Source organism: Dermacentor variabilis, chromosome 3 (genome assembly GCF_050947875.1).
Source record: "Dermacentor variabilis isolate Ectoservices chromosome 3, ASM5094787v1, whole genome shotgun sequence".
In the NCBI taxonomy this organism is placed as follows: Eukaryota; Metazoa; Arthropoda; class Arachnida; order Ixodida; family Ixodidae; genus Dermacentor; species Dermacentor variabilis.
Window position 1 is genome coordinate 75579491 of NC_134570.1, and position 16023 is coordinate 75595513.

At 48.6% G+C, this 16023-nt stretch overlaps 1 protein-coding gene across 4 annotated transcripts in view; it reads left to right on the forward strand.

Moving 5' to 3' along the window:
* Nucleotides 1–16023, forward strand: part of a (arc) — a 213046-nt gene that overhangs the window by 127832 nt on the left and 69191 nt on the right. The window contains exon 1 of one of the 4 annotated variants that reach the window (XM_075685653.1): nt 5188–5545. The exons of the other annotated variants lie outside the window; for them this stretch is intronic. The gene's annotated coding sequence lies outside the window, so the exon portion shown is untranslated. Of the gene's footprint in view, nt 1–5187; nt 5546–16023 lie in introns of those variants that run through there. 4 annotated transcript variants of the gene reach the window in all.

Consider the following 16023-nt stretch of genomic DNA (forward strand, 5'->3'; position numbering starts at 1 on the left):
CCGGTATGATCTTCAGTTTTTTAGAGGTTAGCACAGCGAACTCCACGTGTAACTATTCATCTCTTCTCAGAGTGGGTTTCTTGAACGTCTGAGAACATTACATTTTCCATCTGTGTAGCATCCTCTATAAAAGCTTAGAACATGTTCTTCCTTTCGGTATATGCTACAAGATGTCCAAACTAACGTTAGCCGAGCTGTTCAACTAAGAAAAAAAAAGTTTTAAGATGCACGGCTCGAGATACGATTTCAGACCGCGTCAGACCACGTACGACCAAACACAGTAGGTCTTACGTTTTCCTTTAATAATTTGTTTTTCGTTTGAAAGTTTGGCTAACATTCGCTGGGACGCAACGTATATACCAGTCCGATGTCTTGCGGAAAACGCGCACGTCGGTATATTAAAATGCTTTAAACTTCTACATGGGCGCTGTTAAGATACGGAGACGTCAATCGCACCTTACTCTTCTAACGCTTCTTTTCTGCTCCGTACTACCGCATCAACTAAGGCACTTCGTCGTAGAAGAAATGCTTTACAAGCTATCCGAGCGTCCGGGAAACTTATCGTCGCAGTTTTGTTTCCTCGTTCGATCAGGGTAACCCGTTGAAACGCGGCCCACTTAGTGGGTTCAGGATGTCTGCACTGCTCCAGCCGTACGCGCGTGCGCGGCCTGAATCGAGGATGCGACCGCTGAGGTGTCTTGTTTGGCACAGGTACGTGGCGTCGATAAGGACACGTTTCTTCGCTGTCCGGATTCCAGAGCTCGCCTTCGCAGATAAGCTTCGCTAGGGCTGGCGGAGACATCGCGGGGAGGAGGGGGACAAAAATGGCTCCACGGAATCGGCCCGAAAGAAGAAAAAAGGGGTGGCGGGGCGATAGACGGACGCCGAATAACGTGAATGACACAAATAGCGACGACTACCGATGTTTTAAGGAGCTGCACAAAACACCAGCAGCCGGTATATACCACCGTGTCGCAGCAGCGGGATGTTCTGTTTTCTTCATCTTCTCAAGGAGCCTTAACTCGGCTTCTTATTGTTTGTTTTTTTCCCCAGTATAGCAGCGTGACTAGCGTCCTCCCTTTCCCGTCTTGGAAGCTATTCGGGGCTAGCAAGAAGTGGTCGCCTGAGAAGCTATATAGCTTATCGCCGCAGTCTAGAACTTGGAAAACATCGATGAGGGTCGGTTACGTGTCGTTCTGCGAATAGACGACCGTATGCTTGGCGTCAGATGTTGTCCGTCTGCGAGGCATATCAAAAGGGTCGCCCCTCCCCCTTCCCTCGCTTTGGAGCGGTATACGGAGCGCACCGCGGCCCCCGCTGCTTGCAGGGGTGTGCAAGGCGTGTTTGAAACCGTCACTGCAAGGAGTTCCCGGCCCCTCGATCGGGCGCATTGCAGCTCGCGCGATAACGAGCGCCCGGACTCTTGGCGGCCGTCTCCATAAAGATAAGACATCTCGCGCGGCACTTCATGTGTGACGTCGCTTCGGGCCGCGCGATGCGCCTGCCATCGCGAGTGCACCCTAGCGACGGGGGAACGTTCTTTCGTCCGCGGGTTACGCTGGCGTTATTTTCCACGGCGGCTACTGGCTTACGCGTTCCTTGGCTCGTGGCCCTTAGTTTCCGTTGCGGATTGTTCCGGGTGTTCTCCTGGTTGGTTGCACTACTCGGGCGGGTCGTCGACTATATCAAACGGGTTCGTTCGATCGCTTATCCAGTCTCGCTGTTTTAAAACGTGGACTTCCCTTTGACGGCTGTTCAAGCAAGAGGAGGAGGAGAGTGACTGATTAATGGAAGCCGCGGATGTCTTTCATTATTCAAAGGGTGGGAAAGAAGGCGTGCCTCCCTTCTCGGCGGTCAACGCGTTGCGAGAATGTTGTGAAAATGAAAACGTTCTCTCTTCTTGGGACCCGACCGTCGTTTTGTTCCCAAGGTATCTGTAGTACTTGCGCGAGTCGAAACTCGACCCGGTTGTCCTGAGCGCGTTGTTAGGAATACCGCTGTCTGCGCTTACGAATTCATTAGCCCAGACCTCTCTCTCTCTCTCTCTCTCTCTCTCTCTCTCTCTCTCTCTCTCTCTCTCTCTCTCTCTCTCTCTCCGTGTGTGTGTGTGTGTGTGTGTGTGTGTGTGTGTGTGTGTGTGTGTGTGTGTGTGTGTGTGTGTGCATTGGCTTCTGACTCATTTAGATAAATCACGACAGGAGAGAGAGAGAGAATATATTTTTTCCCCGAAGGCCGGTTTTCACGTACGTGAGACTGGCGTCAGTCTCTTCTTTTGTTGGCCAAGTTATTTTGTTTCAGAGATCGGTTAGTCATTTATTCGAAGCCGTAGTTATATGGCAATGTCTATGCGCTACTTATTTCACTCGGCAGGCTAAGCTTAGTCGAGTACTTAATAGTGTCCTCCGTGCACGCGACTCCATTTGAATGCGTTTCCCATTAGTGTCTTGGTGATGAAGGCGAAAGACTGATGAAACAGGCCGCAAAAGAAAAACAAAAAAAAACAGAGAACTCTCTGTCTCGGCTTTGTTGGAACAGAGGGAAGATTCGACCAACGATTGCTGCCTCTATAGCTGCTCTTCTCATTGGTAATCAGGATAAATGCGAGCGCCAGTTAGGGTCACTCGCGTCGTAGCTGCGGGTTCCGCACATCGTCTCATGTTCGGGATTCACATGCCATACATCATTCCTCGTTATCGGCAGCCAACGAGGAAAAAGCTTTTAAGCGGGATGGCATCCACATCGTGGAGACGCGAGGTGATCCGAATTGGATTTGGGTGTTCGCCCGCTTATCTTCTTTCTCCCTTGCTCTTCCGCCCTACACCCTAACCTAACTGGACATTTGGTAAACATACCTGTCGTTCCTATCCTGCGTTCTGCTTACCCTATCTCTTTCTCTAGGGGGCGTCGCATATCACGCTGCGCGTCGCCGTTCGGAACTACAACATAAATACAGATTGATTGATTGATTGACTGACCTGCTCTGGAAATTTTGGACAAATATAAGTTTTAGTTAGACAGAGACAGCTCGAAGACCACTGCGAAAAATAAAGGGTAGCTGTATTCAAACCACGCGGAACTACCGCAAGACAGCGGACTTTACTAAAAAAAAAGGATGGCACCAGCTTGTAGCGTACGACTCTGTTGAAAAAGACATGGTTCAATGTCTCCGCCATGTCTATAGACCATTGGCCTGGATTCCGTCGTCCTTGCGGTCGTCGTAATGGTTTCGTTACGCGGCGGGCCTTAATTCATCAGGCGCTTCGCGCCGGCTGTCCCTCGAGAAACGTTTCCCACAGGAAGTCCTTGACGGACGGCGTCACTTGAGTACTCAAGCGCCAGCCTGGATCGCTCACAGCAGTGGGATGCCCACGCCGATCTCTTCTGAAATGAACGGACGCCGCAACTTGGTCGTGTTCAGTGAAACCATATCTGATCACTACTTGTGGCAGGTCTATAGTTCGTGCATACTTATTACGGTGCAATAGGCTCCTTCCTGTTCGGACCCGCCGTGGTGGCTTAACGGCTATGGCGTTACGCTGCTATGTTATAAGCACGAGGTCATGTTCATAATGGATTTGATATGTATGTATGTATATATATATATATATATATATATATATATATATAAATAAAATCTCAAATGGATGAAATCAAATGTATGTAGGATCATATTCCGGCCGCAGCGGCCGCATTTCGATACGGCCGAAATGCAAAAACGCCCCTGTCCCGTCCAGTGGGCGCACGTTAAAGAACCCCTGGTGGTCAAAATTAATCCGGAGTTTCCCGCTACTGTGCGCCTCATAATGAAATCGTGGTTTTGGCACGTAAAACCTCAGAATTCAATCGTTCGTTCATTTCCTGTTCTGGTCTCGTTTTAATGCGCAGCCTCTGTGTTGATTATAAAGCAACCACCGTTGTAACTCGCATCGACGAGAGCTTCCTTGATGCCCCCTTTATCCGCGTTGGACTGTTGCAAGCATGCGCAAGTGCTACCTGCTCTAAAGCACTAGCAGTGGTACATGACCCACCTACATATTCTGCTTGCAGTAGTCCACAGAGCATGTGATCTGACATGCGAGTATTAACAGGGGGATTGGCTAACATGTCCGTACGGGCTTAATTTTCTATAGAAGTATACCGTGTCAAAAAAGCGATGAATCCAAAGGCTATACTTTGCAACAGATCACGCTGTATAATTCAAAAGTTCCAGTCAAAGAATATGACAGTGCCATTGCAAACCAGCGCCGTCCTGTTGAGGTAAAGCTTCCCGTATACTCTTTGGGTTATTCTTGGCGCTTGCAATCAAGAGGCGCTACATATAGCACAAGATTTTGGCAACAGTGATCTCTAGACAAGCTCTTGGCGAATATAGTGTTCAGCAGATGCTGAAACTGAAATTTGGTGGACGTGGTCAAAGTACCCTTCCAGCCAATAGAGCAAGTCAAGGCATACGGTTGCCTTATTTCTGGAAGTTTTCGTGCGTTTCCGATGAGCGTGGCACTGTGTTTGCGTAAGTAATATGCATTTATGTTAGAACTTGGGCTTCAGCATACGACGACTCCTGACACAATACTCCTGGCACAATGGCAGCGCGCTTGATGATTTTTGCATTCTAGGCCACTCATTTCCCCTGCGAATAGCTTCGTCTTTGTCACTCATACACTTCTATACAAGATTCTGTAGTTCGAGTCAGTGAGAAACAAAAAGCACACTATTCGATCAAGTGCGAAGGCTTCAAGCAGTACTGCCGACATCCTCACTTTCGGTCAGTTTCTTTCTTACCTGTCCCGTAAACAACCCGATGACAATACTCGTCCTGAAGCACCTAGAAAACATTCGCGCCGGATGCAGGGACCACGTGGTTAAGTTCGGCCACGATAGTCGCGAACGTCCGTCGTCACTCTTCGCGAGACATCGCCGCATTAACTCTCTCCGAAGCGCCTCCGTTGTCTTCGACAGCTCTAAACGCCGGAGTGTGTGCAGCACGCTTGGGCAGCGCGGATCACGGACAAATAAGACTGCAGGGAGCGTGCGCAACATCTCTGGTCGTTGACATCTGCTGCTCTCCTCCCCCCCGTTGTTTCCCCCCACTCTCTTATCGAGGGTAGGACTATAGACGTCGATGGACTGTCATGATTGCCGTCACCGGCGGAGCACGCGGCAGCTTGAATTGGTCCCACGATGACGCGAGATAGCGCGGCTCGGGGGGCTTCGCTCACTCGCGTCTCATGCTATTTGATGTTCGCGCTTTCACAGCGAGAGAAGCCGGAAGCGGGACGCGTGTCTGTGTCAACCCTGTGTGTAGCCGCGGGCCGTTAGCCGGTGTGTCGACGGCCCGCAACGTTGCGACGACTTGGCTCGCCCTTTTGTCTTCCTCGGTGTCGCCGTGGCACGGATTGGGTCGCTCGCTCGTCGGACAGCGTGGACCGCGAGCTGATTGCGCGTTGAGCAACAACGGGACGGGCGCGGCGCTTTGGGCGCCGACGAGAGAAGGTTGACGGATTCGACCTGCGTGCGAACCTCGCTGCCAGAGGCCTTGGAATCAGTAAGTGCTTGAAGTAAGGAAATTCAAAAACACCGCACGCCTTCCGTAGAAGCGATTACAGTGCGACCTGGGTTTCCTTCCTCTAAAAAAAAAAAAAAAAGTGAGATTGTATGTTTTAGGCTTGTAGCGCAGCTCAGAAAGAGCAAAAAAAGGAAGGAGGTAGGGGTAATCAAAGGGTACGGAAAACAGAGTGAGATTGGAAACATAGTGACTTCGTAAACAGTGACAACGGAAACAGAGTGAGATTGTATCTCATCGCTACGTAATCGCCATTGTTATCGGAACTTTCCGCAGTAGTCGTGTGCAGATTTCAAAGCATCGATGGCCAGAATTTTGTTTCACAGGCGCTCCACCACGTCGCTGTCTTTAATCTCATTTTCCCGGTCTTACCTCAAGAGCCAGAAGTTGTCGGTCAAGGAATTTCTCTGGAGCCAACCTTTCGACAAAGGGGCTTGCCGTAGTCCGGGCTATGAAGACGACAGGATATCCCTTGTTGAAGCGTGGGCACAGCGACATCCCTCGTTCGGGCACTATTCTTTACTTAATGTACTCGTCTTACTGTGTGCCTCTGTCTGGTTAGATTACTTGAACGAAAGGTAGATAAGATAGAAAGGGATTTAATAACAGTACCTTAACTTGGGAGAGTTGGTTCATATCGATGAGTCTTAAGAGCGCTAAGGACAACGAGGGAAAAGAAAACATACGAACAAATCAGCGCCAGTCCAATCGTGTGTGGTTCTTTTCCGTTTTTGTATATTACGCTATAGAACGCTGTTAGTAACTATTCATTATCACGCACGACGTTCTGTTAGTTTGGCGAAGTTTTCACACAACTTTTCGCGGCGATGAGAGCTTGTTTGTCTGTTGTTTGGTCGAGTGCGGGCATTTATAACTTAACCGTGATTGGGCCTTGTGCTATACATAAGCAGTTTGCATAGGTTGTAAATCTGCATGCACGCCTACGTTGCACCCGGCTGTATTCCACTGGGGGCACATGATTCTTCAAGTTATTCATCAAAATGGCTATTTTGTCTGTGCTCCTGACGTCATGTAGTAATACTGAATAAACCGAATTGAAATAACTTCGTACGGGGAACTTGAGAGACTCACTGTCTGTTTATTTGTTTGTTTCAGTACCAAAAGTAGTATTAGTAGTAGTTCGATGACAGCTGAATAGTCTGGTTTTCTAGGAATCCTTGTGGCTTAGAACGACAGAAAGCCGAGGAAGTTGAAGAGTCATTATATATGGAAAGGCATACCTACCATGAAGCCTGCCGACTTGTTCGAGAAGTTCTACAGCTTGGTTCGCGGCTGTTTGCAGGTGTTTCTAGAACAACGGCTGACATAAGGTTAGCGCCCTCGGTCGTTGACCGTTCGCACGTGGCAATCTCGCGCGTGATCGCACGTTCTTAAAGTTCGCGGTAAGAAAGTAAGCACTTTGCTCTAGGGATGAAAGAAAATAATATATATATATATATATATATATATATATATATATATAGCGGAGCTGAAAAGTGAGCCTGTAAATGATTGCACTGGGCAACACCGCACGAGTTCAAGCCTGCGGCTGTGTGCAGTAAAAGAAGGCAAGTTACGTTCGGCAATATCTCTGGCTTAGTAGGGACAACTCCTCTGGGACAGCGCAATATCAGAAATGTTTTTGTTCCCAGTTTTCCGCACCTTGGCCGCAGATAAGACGTGCAAGTCGGAGCTGGAATACTGGCGACGGGTCAAGAGGGGATTAACCGTAAACAGGCAATCAACTTGAAGTGCTCCGTTGTCTGCCAACTTGAGCAGGCAGCGGCCGATCCATCGTGCGCACCGACCTTGGACGGTGTAGCTTCGCTGAGGTGTGCACTAGTTGTTCCGAGGCGTTAGATGACCAACCGGACTCAATCCTCACGTGTCACGTGGACATGCCGAATTGGAGACATCGCGCGGAAATCTACAGAAGGACACGGCGAGCGTATAGGACGAGCTGTATGATTAGGTTCACGGTGGCTTCCCTTGCTTTCCGTTCCGGCTTGTAATTCACGTGAGTGGGCTCATTTTACCACCTTCAATTAGCCTAATACGTTTCATATTCTATGGCTACGTCGCTGCGTCTAAAATGGCTGCGTTGGTCACAGATTGTGTTTTAGCACGGCGTTATTGTTGTGGCGCTGTACCAATGGTTTCCCAAAACTTCGCATGCGCGGGGTTTACTACGCGCTTGCTGTCGCTGTCATGTCGACAGTGGTGTAGAACGGTAGCGCTAGGCCAAAACACTACGCTTTGATCCAGCTGTAATGCGTAAAAGAGATAGCGGAAAGAAGAAAGCACCACTAACAGAATGTGTACGTTATCAGTGAGTTGACGCAGGATGCACGCGTCTCGAACTTTTCAGTATCGCTCTTGTGGTAGTAATTATGGGCTACTAAATCTAATCTGAGACAAAGCTGGTTCAGTCGCGCTTCCGATTCCTGCCCGCAGCGGCCGCATTCCAATGGTGGTTGCGCGCAGGGAAACTCGTTTAGCGCGCCTTGCGTGCACGTGAAAGATTTCCAGATTGTCCGACCTGATCTTGGAGCCCTCCACTCCGCGGTGCCTCTCGTCGCGTTGTCGATGGATGGATGGATGTTATGAGCGTCCCCTTTGGTACGGGGCGGTGGGTTGCGCCACCAAGCTCTTGCTACTATACTGCCTAATGTCATACCTAGGTTAAAAAAAAAAAAAAACACGAGGAATTCCCTTAACCAAATTCTCTGACTCCCTATTGTGAACTTTGTTTTTGTACGTCTCCGTTTTGTGTCGTTTCCCCGCTTTTATTCCACCAATCTTCCAACCGCCTTTTATTTCGAACTTTACGCGCCCTTCGCATTTACGAGCCCGTTCGCATTCTAAAGCTGAGCAATAATTCGAATGTGCGCTGTCATTGCGTTCTGCGAAGTTTGTCATGTTGTGACTCAGTTCGATTGTGTCAATGATAGGAAAATCGGCACGACGCTGGTAAGCAGCATTTGGACATAGTTCACCATTTAGATTTTCGCCATTGCATGGTTGATATGCGTGTCGACCCATTACGTAAGTTCCACTACTACTCTTGAGAGGAAGTTGGTTTGCGACATAGCCGTGAAGAACTCCTTTTAAAGGTAAACATCTATAATAATAATAATAATAATAATAATAATAATAATAATAATAATAATAATAATAATGATGATGATGATGATGATGATGAAAGTGAGGCTGTCGACCACATCGTGACTGCAAAGGACGTGGAATGTTGGAATGCATGGCAGTCAGTGATTTGCTTACGTAAGCTTCTATCTGTTGATAAACATTCCAGAAACTGCGTCTTGAGTGTGTGCATAAATTCTGGCGACCACAACAGGTAATAAATGCTGTAGCGGTTCAGGACGACGACGGTATGTGCATCGCTAAGTCGTTGTTCTCGCGAAGGTGGCCGCGTACGCTGATAACCTGCTGCTCTCGCAGCAAATGAGTTCGGAGATCGCTGAAGCCCCGTTCTTTTTTTGTGTGTGTTTGTGACTTTCGTTCTTGTTTCATCTTCGACGAGAATTTATCACTGGCGTGGTTGGGATATCCTTCTCTTCGGTCGCCTATACGCTTTACCGGACGTTTTATCACTTGTTGGTCGACAATAAGTATGCGCGTCCACCGATGTGGAGTTCGCGCACGTACGCCACCGGCATCGTCCAACAAACGATGCCAGACTCGATTAACTCGGGGAAACCCTGCGTGTATTCCGAAACGTCTGGCCTTCTGGGCATGGCAGTCACGGACGCGAGGCGGTATGCAGATCACGTGTACAGTAGCCGCGCTACTTGTCTTTGTCCGTCGACGTATAACCTTATCAGACTGTAGCAGTCTGACCGTGCGGCTATGTGGCTGCGTACTTGTGATTAGCTAACGCGTATCGCATAAGTATCAGAGGCGCTCGAGTCGGGGTCACTGGCAAGTCCCGACTGTGTTATAATCCGTAAAAATATTATTGAACGTGGCTGACTGGTCTGGGCGCACTTCACGGTAAAGGGGCCCCGGAAAGCATATTGAACTGACTTTCCGCTCCTCTATCGCTCAATACGGGAGTTAGTCGCAGTCTTGTGTCCGCGGTTGGTTTATAGTATGAATACATAAATTATCTGCTAGACAAACACTTTTTGGCGGCACTCGTGAAGTCACTCCGCAGACGAGTCTAAGAGAAGCGTAATACGCCGTCCCGCTACAGAGACAAAATTGACGGAATATAACTGCACACCCCTGGGACGAAAGCCACCATTTCTCGCGAACAAATAGAATATAGGAAGTGAACGTTTTTTTTTCTTTTCTTTGCTGTAAGGTCTGCCGATCGAGTGTTTAAGAGTGTACACGCATATATATAGCCGTGCAAGACATATTGTTTTTATTTTAAGACAAGTTTTACGGGCTGCTGTGGTGTGACACTCGGCAGGAAAAAATGTTTGGCCGAACTAATGTGCTGCAGCGCATCTGAACCACCGAAGCCAAAATTCTAGGCAGTGTTGGCAATGACAACACTCTATTTGCCTCGAAGAAGGTTTCTACATGCACTTACTTTGCCGCTCAGAACTAATCATTTGTAATCATTCTGGTATGTTAACGATAAAAAAAATTACGATCACTACACTGAAATATGATGACGGGCATGCCTGGACGGGCACTGCATGCGGCGTTCCGATATCAATTTAATTGGCGCATTGCCGCCGTAGTGGAGAAGTGGAGCGACGGGAACGGGGCCGCAGTCGATTGGCATGTGCCCTTCTTCCGTCGCTGCGCCGATAAAGGCAGCGAAATTCCGACCCACGTTGCTTCCAATGCAAGGACGCCTCATGCCACTGTCATTGCACATAGGCGGCGGAGCTAGTAAAAACAAGAGTACACAGACGTGAGCATTCCATAGATAGCTTTAGCCTGTCCTTGCGACGTATTATCATTTACAAATACTGGAATATCCCGGCAACGCCGTCTTGTGGAAGTGTACTTATAAACCCAGCGCACAATTATTGCGATCAGCGAACATGTTTCCTTAGCTGCTGACGTGAAGCGTCGACAGCGACATGATCATTAGCATAGTGCGCCTCTGATTACTTTCCTCCGATGAGGGCTGTAGTGCAGTGCAGAAATATTTTTAACACGTTGTAGTTGAACGAAGCACCGCAAGACAGGTCGTTACTTGCGCAGCTGGTAAGATGCTGCCTCTGATTATCCGGTATTCCGTAAGCGGTAACACGTATTCGCGCGAGCTATGACTATAGTCTTACTTGTTCATAAACGCATAAACGTCCACCGAATACCGGGTTACCGGAGACGTGAGCTGCAGAATTTGTGCTGGTAGCGACATGTTGGGACGCATTGTTCAACTACAGCGCAGTAGACGTGTTTTCGGGCTACGTGGGTGTTCCTGTAGAAGACAAAACAAGAAAGACCGTGGGTTGACGATTACATCAAAACGGCCCCAGCAGCTAAGTAGCGTATACTTGCTCGCTGTAATACTAAGCTTGGGTACCCTTCGGTTAAACGCAGCACCACTAGGCGGCGCCACAAATCCGGGCGCTCCCGTTTACATCACCGGCATTCCACAAAAGGAAATACGTTTTGCGGAGAAGCTAAAACTTCCTACTGTCCAAGCGACGCAAGTTCTCTATAATGTTCCGAGAGTCTCAGCAGGACACTGTAGTCTGACGTTAATAGAAGTGGCTGCCTTTGTGACTCCTTGCCCTCCCTGCGATTTGCAATGTTGTTTACCTTCCGAAAAAAAAGGAAAGCTGACAACTTTTCATAACTACGTTTCAAATATTTGGTTTATCACAGCGCCCGACAAGCACTTACATCACTTTCTTCCTCTGCGTTTCGAATAGTTGCCGAGGCTGAATTGTGCACCACGCCGTAAGTCAGTGTCACGGCAAGTATTCGAAATACAGAGGACGAAAATGATGAGAGTGTTTGTCGGGCGTTGTGGTAAACCAAACACTTGAAAACGGAGTTTGGAAAACTTGTCTTCTAGTACCGTAGCGATTGAAAAAAAAAAAGAAAGCAGGCAATTCTGTTGCTTTCTGCTGGCTTCCATTGTGAGAGACTGTTCGAGAGGCCCCTATCTTCGCGGCGTGCATCGCCGTATTCGAGACAATGGCGCTCAGTAAACAGACCGTGCATTCTTGCGCCCTCGTCGGTGCGTGGCGTGCTCTGTATGAGAAATATATAATTTCAGACGGCCACATGGCGTTTCTGTTGACGGCGGGAAAGTTTCAACACTCGGTTCAGGGCTGAGGCTATGTAGCACGAGGTCACCGGTTCGAGTCCTGGCATAGCTGCTCGCATTTTCGCGGAAGCATGTGATGCACACGTTGTAGAAATGGTGGATGTGCTGAGGTTTCATCGCGCGACTGTAGAGAAACCACGGCTGGTGCAAGTTAACCCACGGGTCGTTATTTCACTGCCATTTTACATTTAACACATCTATATTTGGGACTGGCCGCAACGCTTCGCTGACGATGAAGCCGAAATCTAGTGCCCTGGTGTTGTAAACGGGTAGGTTCAAAAGTTTTGGGGACGTTTTGCGATCTGCTGCTGGACGAGAGATTGACGTAATAATTCTGCGGAAACCCGCAAGGTGGAGAGGAGTATTTAATGAAGGGAAAACTAGGGAAACCCCATGGGTTTCCTCTGTAGCACTTAGCTACGTTTCGGTGGATGTCTCATTGTCCCTTTATTAATTACTTCTCTGCCACCTTGCGGGTTCCCGCAGAACTGTTACCCCAATCTCTTGCCTATGCTTCTTAGTTGTTGATGAATGCGACTTCGCCTGCAATCTGCTAGCCGCCTGGTTAGCTCAGATAGCAGAGCGGCTGCCCCGGAAAGGCGTTGGTCACAGGTTCGAGTCTCCGACCAGGACGAATTTTTCTTCAACTGCGAAACTTTTCTTTCGAGGAACCCGTACTGGTTTCCTTTGTAGCACTTATGGCTACGTTTGGGTGGATGTCTCATTTTCCCTTTATTAATTACTGCTGTACACATACGAATATAGAGAAGTTCACGAAATTGTAGGGTCAGTTGAGACTGTTCTCGAATCTCGGCACCGTACGACGCGTTTTTTCTTTCTTTGAAAGCACCACGCGTTTGTTCGCATTTGTTTTTTATTGCTTTTACACTGGGCGCCCCTGCTTCTCCACTGCCCTGCTTAGTGACATTTGTCACACTCTCTCGCATACATAATGCGAGCAATGCTGTAACGATAATTTCTGTCAGTGCTAAAAGTTACAACTTTACAGCAATCTAAAGTATAGTGCGTATTCCGTTCTCGGCTTTGCGTTTCTTTTTTTTTCTTTCCTCTCTCTATTTTTATCTTGATATCGATCATGCTTATATCTCTTAATATGGCAGCTGCGCACATGATACGATATGCGCACGAATATGTCAGCATACACGCAATCGACGCCATTGGTATTTGGGTTTCCGTTCGTATGTTTGTAGGTTTCTTCGTGCTCGGCACTACATGTTCTATAGCACGCCCCCCGACTCAGATTGATTGTGTATGTCTCTTCCGAGCACCAGCCACGTTTCCGATCAAGCTTACATCAATACACGCCTGGTAGCGCTATTCATAAGTCGAAGCCTTCTTTGCTCACCCTCCCGGGCCTTCTTGACCGTGGCTCAGCGATGCTGTCTTGCAGAATATCTCATACGTAGCACACGACCACAACCATCTTCACTACTCTCAAGTTGTCCTGGCTACTTGCCTTGTCTTTTACGGAACTGCTCAGTGATAAAACGAGTGATACCTAAATATCCTCATTTCAACAAATGTACATCAAGAGCACAACTCATGCAATAAAGCAAACCTTTCTATGTCGACTTTCTTAAGGTTTGGCGCATCTGCTTGGTCGGTCTTTCACCGAGTAGGTGCAGTTTACTGTTGTACTATCTCTATAGTATGGCCCCGCGCCAGTCGGCGCGCCGACCCTGGCTACAGGGCCGTAGCAAAGCATACCCATAGGTCACATGGGTCACGTGGTGGGGAGTCTCCGCGTCCTGCCATCTTCACTGGCGGGCAGATGGTGCGAAACTCTGTGCAGATTATAATTTGTTCCATGGCATTTATTTCAACGCTTCATGAAAACTTAGCTTCTCGTATTCCAACGTGTGGGCTGGATCCGCATACTTCTTTTTTTTTTTTTTTTTCAGTCAAATCGCGAACCAAGTACGTCTCAGTCAATCCTCAGCAATGTCCATTCCGAATTACTATTCGCATTGCCCGCGCCTATGCTCTATGCATTGGAGAAGGAAAAAAAGAAACACTAGCTCCAGTGAACCGTCTCGCCTGCAGTTACCATTGCTGAAGCATCGCCAGCAAAACAGCGTGACGTCACACAGGTGTTTCCAGGAAAACCGTCATCGCGATGACGAGCTGGCACGTGTTACCGTATACACGCACGCACGCACACACCACACACAAAACACACACATATCCTCAGCACTGTGTGTTCTCATTTGTTACTGTTTTTCTAGTTGTGTAATTTTACGGCTGAAAGAGAGCAAAATAAGGAAGCAAAAACAGAAAACGAAACCAGCGGCTGCGCAGCTGGAATTCTGCGGCGTCCTTGCGCCAAGGTCCCTGCTCTCGAAACAAGGTTAGCCTTAATGGCGTCGTCGATCCGCACGCGACCGCGGCATTGCGTCTGTCTGTTGGTCTGTAACGACGCCGCGGGCGCCCGGCTATTCCCAGTGAAATGCGCGTTCGGACGAGGTATACGTCGGGACATTCCAGGAATTCTGTCGCACGGCACGTCCTGCTGTAGTGCCACGAGCAGCGTTTCGCTCGACCAATAGAGCCGTGGAATGCTCGCGGAAAGCTGGCAACATTGGGCTTTAGCAGTGGGGAAAACACTTGTACAGTCGACATCAGTACGAAAGGGAAGAAGTTTTCTTCTTCTTTAAACAAAAAAAAAAACGATGATAACTCCTGATGCGTGGGTAAGTCTACGAATTTTATACAGAACAATAAGTTTTCCTGTTCATCGAACATTTGGTGTCGGTGAACACATTTATGGAAGGCACGTGCGTTTAGTCCCTACGGGCGTTTAAAAAAAAAAAGCAGGTGTTGCGTTTCATATTGATGACGACTGTACGGCCTTCTCTTCGAAGCCACTTACGCTCGTGTATGGAACTGATGTTGCTGCAAAGGCGCCAATAGCTGGACAGAGACACTGTTCTTCAGGCACCTCATTTTGCTATAGCGAAAGGCGTGTTGTACAAGAGCTGCGTGTAAGCAGGACCCGACCACAAGACGTGTCCCTCGTGGACTGGCTGTGAAATTTCCAACAAATATTGTACAGGAAGTTCTGCGAAAACTTCAGCCGCATGGTGGCTGAGAGCCTATCGCGTTCCGCTGCTCAGCACAAGGTCTCAGGTTCGATACCCGGTCGCAACGGCTGAAGTTAGATGAAGTCTGAATGCAAGGATGCTCGTGTAACGGTCGCAGTGGGTACCGGTCGGGTACCAGTTGTGTACCGGTCGGGGCTAAGTCCTCTCTCCTCACGCAATACCTGGCTACAAGCAAGTGTTCCGATTCGCCCGCTCGGCTCCATCGAGGCGCGTTCGTGACGTGGCGTCGCAGCCAGTGGGCGTATAGGTGCCGTTTTGCTGCTACAGACGCCTCCGGCTTTTACACTCAACGGGGCATTTGAAACTTTCGTATACAAAAAGAAATGATAATCAAGGTAGCAACTTGCACCAGGTACACAGGTTGCGGTTAGAGGAATTCAATGAGCAAGGCAGCGGCACACCGTGGCGGCTTTTATATGCCTGTGTGGGGCGCATTGGCTGGTGGTGTCCTTTACACGGCGATGTCGGTTACGGACCTTTTCGTCATCGCTAAACCGTGACGTGAGATATAAAAATGAAAGCCTGGAAGCTAAAGTACGGGTAACTGGTTCGCGTTTGTGTTGATGCTGACAATACGTGTAGGACACGCATTCATTTTATGAAAGTGCGGCTTACGGCTACGTTTGGTTGCTACCATTTATTTATTTGCTTGTTTGTGTATATAATGGTCTTTTCTGTCAACCTACAGTAGCCTGAACGCACAAAACCGAAGCTAGGGGATTTACTAGCCTGGCGCAGGCTTCTCTTGGACACCCCCAGTTCGAGATCCTACACTCTAGCCTGCTGCTTTTAATGAAACCAAACTCTCGAATGGCAGTGACACCATCGTAGCAATAGTAGAGTTTTAGATTAGGGCACGCCAGCGGCTTGCGTACGCAGAAACTAGAGGCCATGGTACCGCGCATGCGCAGACACCGACGTCTGGGTCTGCGCATGCGCAGTACCGTCGCAGGTGAGCTGTAAAGACCACAAAACATTGCGCAGTACTCCAGTCTCACGCTGGCAGAAACGAGGTGTAAAGTAACTCATAGCGGAAAACACGCGGAATGTATCTTAGCTGAAACGACAACTTCGAT